General features: G+C 52.1%; 1 protein-coding gene across 1 annotated transcript in view; it reads left to right on the top strand.

The window, feature by feature from the left end:
* The first annotated feature begins 471 nt into the window (after positions 1 to 471).
* Positions 472 to 11,510, top strand: part of ZMAT4 (zinc finger matrin-type 4) — a 46,943-nt gene continuing 35,904 nt past the window's right edge. Inside the window, exon 1 of the mRNA XM_005530795.3 lies at positions 472 to 608. The gene's annotated coding sequence lies outside the window, so the exon portion shown is untranslated. The remainder of the gene's footprint in view (positions 609 to 11,510) is intronic.

Here is an 11,510-nt window from a genome sequence, read left to right as displayed (position 1 = left end):
CCCTGGCGACAGTGATACCTTTCACAGCCTCTGCCCTGCACATCAGATACGCACATCCTTCTATTTTCACAGCAAGGAAAACGACAGACTCACAGAATGACTTGGTTTGGAAGGGATAGCACAGATCGTCCAACTCCCTGACGTGGACAGCTCCTACTAGAGCAGATTGTTCTAAGTCCCTGCTAACCCATGCTGGAGCACCTGCAGAGATCCAGGGGCAGGCACAGGTTCCCGGGCAGGCTGTGCCAGGGGCGGTGGGGCCGGGGGCGGTGGGGCCGGGGGCGGTGGGGCCGGGGGCGGTGGGGCCGGGGGCGGTGGGGCCGGGGGCGGTGGGGCCGGAGCTGCGAGGCCGGGGGCTGCGGGCGGCCCTGCGGGGCGCGGCGGGGCCAATGGCGCTGCTGGGGGGGGGCCGCGGCCCCGGCCCGGCCCCGCCCGCCGCCCCCCGCCGCACTCGGCCTGGGCTCGCCGGAGCGGCGGGAGCCGGAGCTGCGGCTGCGGCGGCCCCGGAGCCGGGGAGCGGCGCCCGGCTGGAGCGGCCCCGCCGCGCCCGAGGCACCGGCCCTGGAGCCACTGACCATCGGCCCCGGGGGTACCGGCCGGACCCGAAGGTACCGGGCACCGAGCCGGCGGCTCGCGCGGGGGTGGTTGCGGGGATCTGATGATGGGAGTTGGAAGAAAGTTTGCAGAGGAATCGGAGTCTGTTAATAGCGGTGTCAGTGCGGGCGGTGGGAGGCGATCCGGTCCCGGCTGGGAGCCGCTGCCGGAGCGGCTTGGGTGATGGCAGCGCTGTTGCGGATGGAGCCGGGACGCGGGTTCGACCCGTCAGGGAGCGGGTGGCTCTGCCCCCCGCCACCCCCAGACCCACGGCGTTGGTCCATGGTGACCGGCGCACGCCCTGCCGGGGGTCCAGACCCGCGCCAAACCTCGGAGTGTTTTCCCGGCGGAGTTTTTAGGGACTGCAGCATCCACCTGTGAGGCGGCGTCCGGAGGTATCCAGGCCTCTGGGTGCAGGACCCTCGGGAGGCAGCCCCTGTGCTGCTGGGAGCTGCAGCTCGGGGTGCTTTGCCGGAACGAGCTCTGCACAGGCGTCCCCACGGGCCAGATTGGGAGCGGGAGCTGCCGGGGCTGTTGGGGTACGAGCGTGGATGTCTGTAGATGCAGGAAAATAAGCCTGTTCTCTGTGTTGTTTGGGAAGTTTGGAGAACTTCCTAAGCCACCGGGGCTTGGAGACCAGAAGCCCGGTTGCAGGGAGGCCGCTGAGCCGCGGGCTGGGGCCGCCGTCCCCGGGGACAGCCCCGAGCTGCGGAGCGGATCGGTCCGAGAGCGCCCTGGGGCTGCCCGGCCACACGTGTTGCTCTGGGGCTCTCCGTAGGTCAGAGCCCAGCCAGAGCTCCTGACACAGCGTGAGCGAAATTACTCCTGGTTTGGGCTGTGTGAAGGGTCTCTGGCAGCTGACCCCTGAGCTGTCGGGATTGCTAGCGGTTCGTGTATCTCGGTTAGTGATACCGGACTTGGGCAGTGCCGCCCTAATTCCTGATGCTAGTCATGCTTGGGTGCCTGTCCTTGGGGCAGCCACACACTCCTTTTAACCTCCCGTGATGCTGAAGTGACCTAGTGTGTGGTATTTGGTGAAGAACAAGATTTGCAGAGCGTTGAGTTAAAAATCTTCAGTTTGTATTTTGTGCGTGAGGTTGTGCTGTTTGCTCTTGCGAGAACACGTGCAGTCCCTCTGCAAAACACAACCACCGGGCCCGGAAGGTGAGAGGTGAGCAGGGGGATGTTCTTGGGGAGGAGCAGCTCAGAAAGGGAGACGCCGGGCAGAGGGGTTTGAGTTTTGGAACCCTCGTCATTCCTCACGAAAGGGATAGTGACCTGGAGCATTGCCTGACCCTAACCCTAAGCTTATTGCACTGAGCTGTGGGGCAGGGAGCAGCAGGGACCTGATAAACAGTAAGAGGTGTTTAGCTAAAGGCTCTAGACAGTGACTCATCTGCTGTAGGAAGGGACAGGAAGGGGAGGCAGTGCAGGAGCTTTCTAGAGTACAAATGGGGCTTTCCCCCTGATTTTATCAGGAGGCAGGAGATCAGGAATCCTTTGTTACTCCCAGAATAGTGTAGACCCGTAGGTTATAAAGCTCCTGATACAAGTGTCCCTGTACCAGCACCTCCTGCATCCCTGACCCTAGGGAGGACCCTGCCTTCGAGCCACATCCTGGGGTGGGACAGTTTCAAAATTTGGGGTGATTTCCAGTCCTTACAAGTGGTTTTATCTGACCATTCTTAGTCACTTCTGAGTCACTCCAAATAATTGATCTTTGTCCATACATTGCACCATGGTTCTACGTGTGCCTGACTGGCTGGGGTGTTTCTGAAGTCATTTCCCTTGCCTCTGAGTTGCTCAGTCTTAACTTTTCTTCTGCACCCAGTCTTCTTCCCTCGGGCTTTTCTGCCTTTTCCTGCCCTGGACAGCACAGAGGAGGTGCAGTGCTGCTGCCTTTCACTTTTCCAGGTGTGCTGCACCCTGAGAGGCCTCCCCAGCTATTTGCAGCATTGCTGACTGCCCCCACTTGAAAAGGCTGTGTAAGGAGTTGTTTGGCTGATATTTGCTTGGATTTGTTTTATTTGCTGCTTCCAGTTTGCAGAGGAATTGGTGCAGCCGGTTGGTCCTTGCTGACTGAGCACCTTGCTCACAACAAGCAGCTGGCTTCCTCTCTCTGGGGATTTATGGCTCCTGCACCGCCTCTCCCCCTTTGCTGGGGATTTACCTGGGAATGGTGATGCCTGTCTGGTGGTGGATTTGTAATCCCTCCCTGCAGGGAGGGAGGAAATATCCCCAAGCCCCCCAACAGACAGTTTTCATGCCAGTGGTTAAGGGCAGACAATAGTGGGGGTTGCTGAGAATTATTCCTTTGCAGGAAGCAACTTTTGACCAAAAGTTGGTATCTTTTTGAGACCCTTAAGTCTCTAATCATACCCTTTTCCATTGCAAGGTGTTCTTTCACGATTAGGTGAGTTCTTCAAAGTTTCTTGGAAATGGCTGTGGGATCCTGGGGCTGGTCCTTGCACTGGTGCCTTGGACACTTTCGGATCTGGGGTTCTCACTTTATCTGGGTTAAGCTCCCAAGGAAAGAGGTGTGACTTTTGAGATACAGAACTGGTTTGAGAGATCAGAACTGGGCCAATTTCTAGGCCAGAATGGGGCTCTGGGTGTCCCAAGGGCAGATCTGGGTACAGAAACAGTTGAAGGTCAAAGTTCCCACCTCCCTTCCTTGCACAGATATCTTCCTCTGCTGAGTACAGAGGGGGTTATCTCCCTGATATCTGCTGGGCAGGTAGCAGGACATAGCTTTATTACTCTTTTCAAAGCATGAAAAACACCCCTTGCTGAGAAGTACTGGAGCTGTGAAATGCAGACAGGGCTGTCCCCAGGAATAGCAGCAGCCTGAGGGAATGGAGAGAAGGCTTTTCTTCATGCCCTACCACCTCACCCTCTGAAGAGAGAGTGTTCACTGTGTCTGTGTCCCCCAGAGGAAGCTTTAGCAGCGCCAGGCTTTGCTGTAACCCTCAGGCACTGTGTGGATGAGCCTGGATGGAGAAATGGCTGAATGGGACAGTGCATCTTTGCCTCTCCATTTCAGTTCTCCTGTGATTTCCTCGATGTTTTATTGGTAGCACACTCCATGTCCCCTGCCCTCTGGGGTGTCGTGGAGGCAGTCCAGGCAGTGCACAGGTTGTGGGGCACCTGTGGGTGCTGAGGGTTCCCTGTGCCCTGCCCAGGGCACCGCAGGGACTGATGCCCAAAGGCTTCCCTGCTCTGTCCTGCAGCAAGCTTGAGAGATTTACTTAAGGTATATATAGGAGTACATTTGTGAATACATTTAAAAAGTCAAGAGGTATTAAATACATCTTTTTCTGAGCTGTGGCTTGTATCAGAGCTGTGTTTTCTGGGGTGGCTTATGCTCTGCTCTCAGCTTGTGCCTGCTCAGCCTGGCTCCTGCACAAGAGTATTTGGGTCTTTGTGTTTCTGGTCACCTTGCAGAAGACACAGACAGTGGTTTCTGTTCTCCCTTTGCACCCTGTTCTGCTGGGTATTTTCCTTGGCCAGGAGGTGTGAATGCTTTACCTGCCACCACCTCCTGCAGAGCAGAAGATGGCTTTTTGCAGGGAACCAGGGGAGTGGTGCCTCTCGCTTCTTCCTTATTAACTAGAAAGGAATAAAGTTACAGAGGGATCAGATTTTGAGAAAGACCCAGAGTTCCAAAATGTTCCCAGAGGATAGATCCCTAATTACTGTCTAATTGCATTAGAGTTTAATTTGTTGTTGTTTTTACTGTAATGTTCCCATTTTCCTCGACAGTTTGCTCTGTTTCATTAACTAGAAATGGCTGGCGATGAATATTTTCAATATCAAAACTTGCCTGCTGTGCAGGGCTTGACAAGTTTTAGGCCTTTATTGTGCTGTCAGGGACCTGGGTGACCTTGCCAGCCCTGGCTGCCTGGGACTCAAGCCTCAGGTGCAGCACTCACCTAATGGCAGCGTTTTGCCTGTACATGCAAGTTTGGTCCTGGGAGTTCTGGTGTCTGTCCTGCTTCCAGGAGACATGGAAACAGCTGAGCTGAGCTGTCCCCAGAGCAGCTTACGGGCAACTGCTCTTCAAAAGACTCGTTTAATCCATTTCTCCTGAGCACAGCGGGGAGCAGGTCTGGAAATGAATTTGGGAAGCTTCAAAAAGGGTTTTCTGGAGTTTCATTTAGAAAGCAATGGGGGAGAAGAATATCGCTGATCTTAATTCTGAAGCAGAAATATATTTACTTTGCCTTGTTTAAGGGGAAATGGTGTAGAAGGTATAGTTAAGCTTAGACCTGCTTTTTGCCAATGCATCTTTGTTGGTGAAACAAATCCTGGAGGTGGGAGAGTATAAATAAACCTTTCCAATTTATTGTCCTCAGCACTTGAGGCCCTAGAGGTGTCACTTGTCTCCTGCTTCAATATACTTGCTTATATATCACATCCATGTTACTTGTGTGTGTCACAAAGGGCACCTGAGCAGGGTCCCCACTGCCTGTGAGCTGGGTGTGGTGGAGCTGCACCCACAGCTCTCGGTGACGTGAGCCACGAGGAGACATGGGGAATCGTACTGTGAACTCAAAACTGCTCCTAAATTTGATCCAGCCACTTAAAAACAGTGGGTGTACCTGGTGGTGAAGTGAGACATTGGTATTTAAAGCTGTCTTGAAGGATGTAGCCAGAGACATGACACCCAGCAGTGAGCTGTGAAGGTGAGACATGCTCTGGTTTCAAAATTCACTGAGAAAATGGGAAAAGCTTGGATCTGCAGCACCAAGAGTGGCTTGTCAGAAACCCCCAGGAACGGGATGGAATTGAACACCCACTGCATTTGAAACCATAAATTAGTCGGTTAAACCTGCTGTTGTGCAGAATGCTGTGCAAGCCCCTCTATTATTTGATATATAATAAGCACATGTGAGCTGATTGTATCAGAGGCAGAAACAGTTGTGGCCTCTGTGTGTGATGAGGGTGCTCAGGCTGGCAGTTCCCTGCTCTCAGCTGTAACCCTGGATCTCAGGACGCTGGTGGTGTCTTCCATGTCTGTGCTTGCCACCTCCGAGCTTCAGTCTTGGCTTCAGTGACAGCACTGAGTGGTGGAGGCAAGCCAGAATTTAGTTTGACTTTAAATGAAAATTAATTAATCAATTCTGTGTTTTCCATCCTACAATGTCACTAGTGAAAGCATCAAGATGATAACTGCGGATTCAACTGCTCATTTGAAAATACTGAGCAATTAGACAAGTTTATGACAATATTATTTCCTGCCACCAGAGATGATTCACAATACTACTAATTGTAGCAATAATTAATCTGTCTAATTTTTAAGCACACAGCTGTAGTTCATGGTAGTCTGGAGGGGCCAGGAGCCACACAGTGTGGGGACCTGTTCTTTTCTCTGTTTAATTATCAGAGGCCTTCACTGCTTCACTTCACTCTCACTGCACTTTCAGCTTGTTGTGCCTTGGTGAGGAGGTGCCAGGCTGCCCCCCTTGCTGCTCCCAGAGACACAGGCAAGGGGGTCCCAGCAGATCCCCACATCTGGGAACAGGGCAGTGAAGACAGAGGGATGTGAGGAGCCAGTTCATAGTGTTCTGCTCTGGCAATGGCTTATACAGGACGTTACAAAGCAGCTGGGATGTTTTTAGTTTTGCAGAACATATGAGGAGTATTTCTGAGCCCTTTCTCCTCCTAGCCAGACCATAAGGCTGACAGCCACGGGTTCAGGGTAACCTACAAACTCCACTTGGAAAACTGACGGTATATGAAACACACTAGCTTGTTTTAATGCCTTTCTATTGCCTCTGAGTACCACAGGGGATGCCAAATAAATACTGTAGGAATTGGAGTCCTCAGACTACGCAGGGAAAGGGAGACCTTTCCAAAGCTATGAGTCAGAGCTGGTCTCTGAAAGGAGCAGCCAGTGCCCACCCCAGAGTTCACCCAGCTCCAGCCCTTCTGCAATGGCAGTTTAATTTCTCACAAAACCAGAACCATTTGCATTTCTGGAGACCCTTTGGCACACAGGGCTGGAGTACTGCAGTGGGCATTGATGCAAACGTTTCTCACTGCTCATCTATTGGTAACAGACAGAACAGTGGTTTTTTGCAGTGGAGAAAATGAAACATGAATTACCCCAGGTGGCTTGCTGAGGTGCTCCCAAGCACAGGGGAGACAGGTCTGACATAAAACTTGAAAGTCCAGCGTGCTTCTGCTTGGTGTGGCTGAGAGTGGAAGATGCTCCTACTTCTTAGAAGACAGCAAATGCAAACAAAAGGAGGGGTTTGTTTTTTCTTTTTTAAATCTTTTTTAAAGATGGGCAAAGATAAAGAAAGTGCGGTAGGAATGATGTAAATGTTTTATGTTTTACTTAAGATAAAGCTCCTTGTTTGCCGGTGCTCACAAAGCTAATTGACAGATTACATGATAATAAGGAGTTTAATGAAATCTGCTGATACCCTTTAGAGGATGTGGAATTTGGACATGCAGTTAAATAAAGCCAGAGGTTTAGTTGCTCTGTGCTAACTGGGGGACTCTGGAAACATTTGCGTTCCTGGTATTTAGTTTCTAAATAATTTAATTGATGACAGGAAGGTCTGCTGTAGCAGAGCTGTGGCTGTAGGGAACAGTCTAGCAGTCATGGCAGGCAGGGAGGGTTCCTGGCCACAGTTGCTCAGCTGCCTTGGTGGCACCTGAGCTCCTGTAAATCCTAGCAGGTGGCACTTGGTGATTCATCTCTGGCTGGCAAATACAGGGTGGGAGTGGAACCATCCTGGGGAAGGGAGAGGAGCTCAGCCCCCACACACTGAACCTCAGCTGAAAACTCCTGGATAACCGGGAGCATCTCTGCCTCTGCTGTCTCTAGCTTGTGTTAGCACTGTCAGCAGTGACAGTGAACTGATCTGGGGTTAGTGCTGCTGAGGCTGATTGTGGTTTTGGGAAGAGGTGCTTCAGCTCAGCCACATAGGCAAGCATGCAGGCTTTTATCAGGGATCCAGAATTAAAATAATCCCCCATCAGCAATGGACAGATTTGTTCTCTGGAGGCTTCTTCTAAGTCTGTTGCCACCTTACATGGCTTTTCCTCTTGGGTTTCTGAGCTGAAGCTGATGGGGACTGACAAGCCCTGATTATGCAAAGTACCACAGGCAACGGGCTGCCGGCATGGGATTTGGCTTGCCTCGCTTCCTGCCATTTTGTACTTTATTAGGGAGCCCCTGGAAAGCGTAGGTCCTGCTTTTCCAAAACTGACCCTGTCCTGATGGGCTGCAGGGAAGGGCAGCGGGAGCCCCTCGCCTGTGCTCCCCCTGCACCGCGGGCCCCACTGGGCAGCGGTGGCTGCTGGCACCGGCTGTCCCCAGCCCGGCTGCCCATGCCCATGAAACATGAATTGATGCGTCTTTTGGTGAGAACCCACCGTTTCCATAGCAACCACGAGCATCAGGATACCCCTGACTCTGGCGTGAGCCCGAGGCGCGAGGCCTGGCAGGCCCGGGGGCCGCAGCAGCGCTGCCCTGCCTGGGGACAATGCCAGCTGCCACCAGCGTGCCACCAGGGCACTGGGATGGGACAGAGCGGGGACGGGAGAGCCCCGGGATGTGGAGGCGAGCGGGAGCAGGCACCAGGCTTTTAGACCAGGCTGTGCTGGACTCCTTCCCAGTCTGGCAGGCCTGGGCTTACTCAAGGGGAATCTGTTCCTGCAGTAGCTGGGTCCTGGGTCAAGGCCCCTCTTCTGTGAACCATCCCGAGCAGGAGAGGCCCTTCCCTCTGCGTATGACTCCAGCAGCCCCTCTGTCTTGAGAGTAGTCTCTGTGGAGCCTGCACAGGTCTGTTTTAACCCTTATTTCGGGAAGTTTCTGAACTGTCCCCACTGCTAAAGGTTGAGCTGTGCCACCTGGCCATGCTGGAGGGAGTGACAGAGCCCGTCCTTGAAGTGTGCAGTGCCCAGAGTCGATATCCTGAGGCACAAAATGTGATTGCTCTCCCTTGAATTCCTACAAACTGTATTAAAACAGTCACAGTATATTAATCTCTTTTTTAAAATGTATTTTTATTCAAATCAGCGCATGTTTGCAATTAAACCCTGCTCCACGATGTAGTGTGAATAATCAGAAAAAATCGTGTGCTTAATGGGATACTTGAATTTGTAGGGAAAGGAGTGATGCTACTTGTAGCATTGCAGCGTGACTCCCTCTAAACTTGGCACTGGCCTTCCCTCAGCTCCCCTGAGGCACTTTGGGGCATGGAGGGCTTGTCTCCACTGCACGCCCAGATCTGTCCTTTGCTGTCTTTGTGCCTCTGATTTCCGCTGCTTGCCTTTTGTTCCCGCTTCTAACAGGCAGCAGGTCAGAAAGTCAGCGGCTGGATTTCAGTGCCACACACAAGCTCGAGTCTCTTGCTTTTGCTCCCCCATCAGGTGGGTGCTTTGCTGCCTGGTGTGGTGAGGTAGGGGCTGCAGAGGCACACCTTGGCCCTTGGCCCTGCTGCTATTGCCTGGCTTCCCTCTGCCACCGAGCACTGCTGATTTTCCTGATGTGTTCTAAGGCTGTTTTCTTGCTTGGTTCTGTTTATAGAAATGGTACCTTGATGATTAGGTGAGGAGATGGGAACATCTGGCAGCTTTCCCCCTAGCCCAGAGCTTATGAGTCTTGGGAACTCAGTGAGACTTCCCTGGCAATTTCCTCCCCACAGTGGTGTGAAAGCTGAGAGGCTCTTTTCAAAAACACCATCTCCATCCATTGAGAGGGCACTGTTGTGTGACTGTACCTTTCTTAGTCCTGACACAGAATCCCAGAACGGTTTGGGTTAGAAAAGACCTTAAATATCATCTTCTTCCAATTCACTGCCATGGCAGGGACACCTTCCACTAGCTTAGGTTTCTCCAAGGCCCGTCCAACTTGGTCCCTTGGGCACTTCTATCAAAAAGCCAACCCCAGTAAATCAGTAAATGAGCAACTTGCCTGCTTACACGGCGGGGGGAGGGAATTGGGAATTGTGTGAAGTGAGGCATTTGGGGTGCTGAGGTTGAGGCTCTGTCTCCCCTGTGTTGTTCTCCACAACCTCTCATCTCTGTGCTGACACATGCAGCAGCCACGTGCAGGATCCCTCCTGCTCCCCAGCTCATGCCACACACAATCTTGTTCTGATTTTCAAGGCTCCAATAAAGCGTGTCAAAATGCATCAAAGGCTCAGTGCAGAAGTGAAGCAAATTGACTCTGTAGAGGATTTAGGGAATGGAGGGAGTTGGGATAAACCCCAAACCAAACAAGAACTGCAGGGAGGGTGAAGCATGTAGAGATGGCAGATGTGCAGCGCAGCTGGAGGGACGTGGAGCATCTTTGATTTGGCAGGAGAATGGGAAAATCTGAAAATAGCACACACATCCTCTGGAGATGTGGCTTGTAGGGACACTCTACCACCACCTCTGGGACACAGCGTTATCTGGGCTCTGTTACATTGCCCTGCTCCACCTCTCTGGGATTATGGAGGGACAGCAGAGGAATCCAGGTACTGCCTCAGGCTGAGGCTGCAGATCCCATGGCTGTGAATTGGGCTTCTTGAACCAGCGCAGGGTGGGCTGCAGAGTCCTGTCCTCACCATGGGATGGTTTGTCCTGTCCTGTCCTGTCCTGTCTGTGGCTGTCAGGGAGAGCCAGCAGCACAGAGCTGCCCCAGGCTGCCCCTTCCCAGCCCTTTTCCTGGCTGCTGTGACCTCCAGCACCCAGACTGTCTCAAGGCAATAAAAGCAGGAGGAGAATTGCACTCATGGAACAGGCTCAGTCATTGTCCTGTGGTGCTGGGAAATCAGGCACTTCAAAAGGCAGTTTTGCATTTCTTCAGATGCCTTGATGTAAGTGCAGTGACAGAGTTGCTCAAAGCACATTAATTATTAGTAAAGTCTTTTTTTCTTTTTATTGCAAGACAAATTAAACAACAGACAAAAACAGGAGGTGTTACATGAGTTGTTAATCCATGGGAGAGTGACAGCAGCAAAAGCCACAAATAATTCATAACATGAAAATCAGGACATTTAATTTTTGGCTTGTTGTTTGCGTTTGGCATTTGTGCACATGCTCAGTTGCCGTTTCTCCTGTGCTCCAGTGTGGAGGTTTCAGAGGCTGTTAATTTTGGAAAAAGTGATGATTATAGGCCTTCAAGACTAAATTGGATAAGAGACCACAATTTTTTTCTCTTCTCTTGTCTGGAAAAAAACAACTTGCTTAACCCTGTGTTTTGTATGGCACTCCTTGTCCTCAACTGGGCAATAGAAAAAATGTGTACAGGAATTCCAGGGCGCTTCCACCACTCTTCTTTGTGGCAGGGTCGCATTCAGGATGTGACCCCACCTGGAGGAACTCAGCTGGTGCAAAGCATTTCCTTAGAAAGGAATTTGGCTTTGCATATGTCTCTGATGTCGGTTGTGGGTTGCTATGCTGTAAAATTTAGTGCAGCTTAGTTAGACCCTTTCTGGGCATTGCCAAAACCTGGTGTCAGTCTGATCAAATTGACTTTTCACTGAGCTGTTAGTCATTGAAACTGCTGAGAAGAATTGCAGCCATATGGCACAAGGTATTGCAGATGAGGTCTCCTGTGACACTGAGCCATTCCTGGAGATGCTGAGCTGACGTGTGCAGGGGCCGTGGATCTGGAGCAGGGCGGGGACTTTGCACTGGAGTGGGGCACGGGAGGCCATAATAAACCCCACGGAAGGACACAAAGCGATTGTCATTTTTGGTAGAGGCCCTGTCATGTCCCCACCTGAGGAGGAGGAGGACGCTAGGAGTTTCAGATATTTCTACCTCAGTGTGCAGACCGAGTGCTTCTGCTCAGCACGACAGTTTGTGTCCAGGTGACAAGGCTATGAACCCCATGCTAATTCGTCGCTTCTCAGCAAGAAAAGTGTGAGAGTGTTCAGGGACATGTCCCACCCTGCTCAGCACCTGTG

The sequence above is a fragment of the Pseudopodoces humilis genome, chromosome 30 (genome assembly GCF_049639895.1).
Source record: "Pseudopodoces humilis isolate 2021_Gansu_Grassland_sample_001 chromosome 30, ASM4963989v1, whole genome shotgun sequence".
NCBI classification, from domain to species: domain Eukaryota; kingdom Metazoa; phylum Chordata; class Aves; order Passeriformes; family Paridae; genus Pseudopodoces; species Pseudopodoces humilis.
The sequence above is the reverse complement of the archived record's forward strand: the minus strand, read 5'-3'. Positions and strand labels throughout refer to the sequence as shown.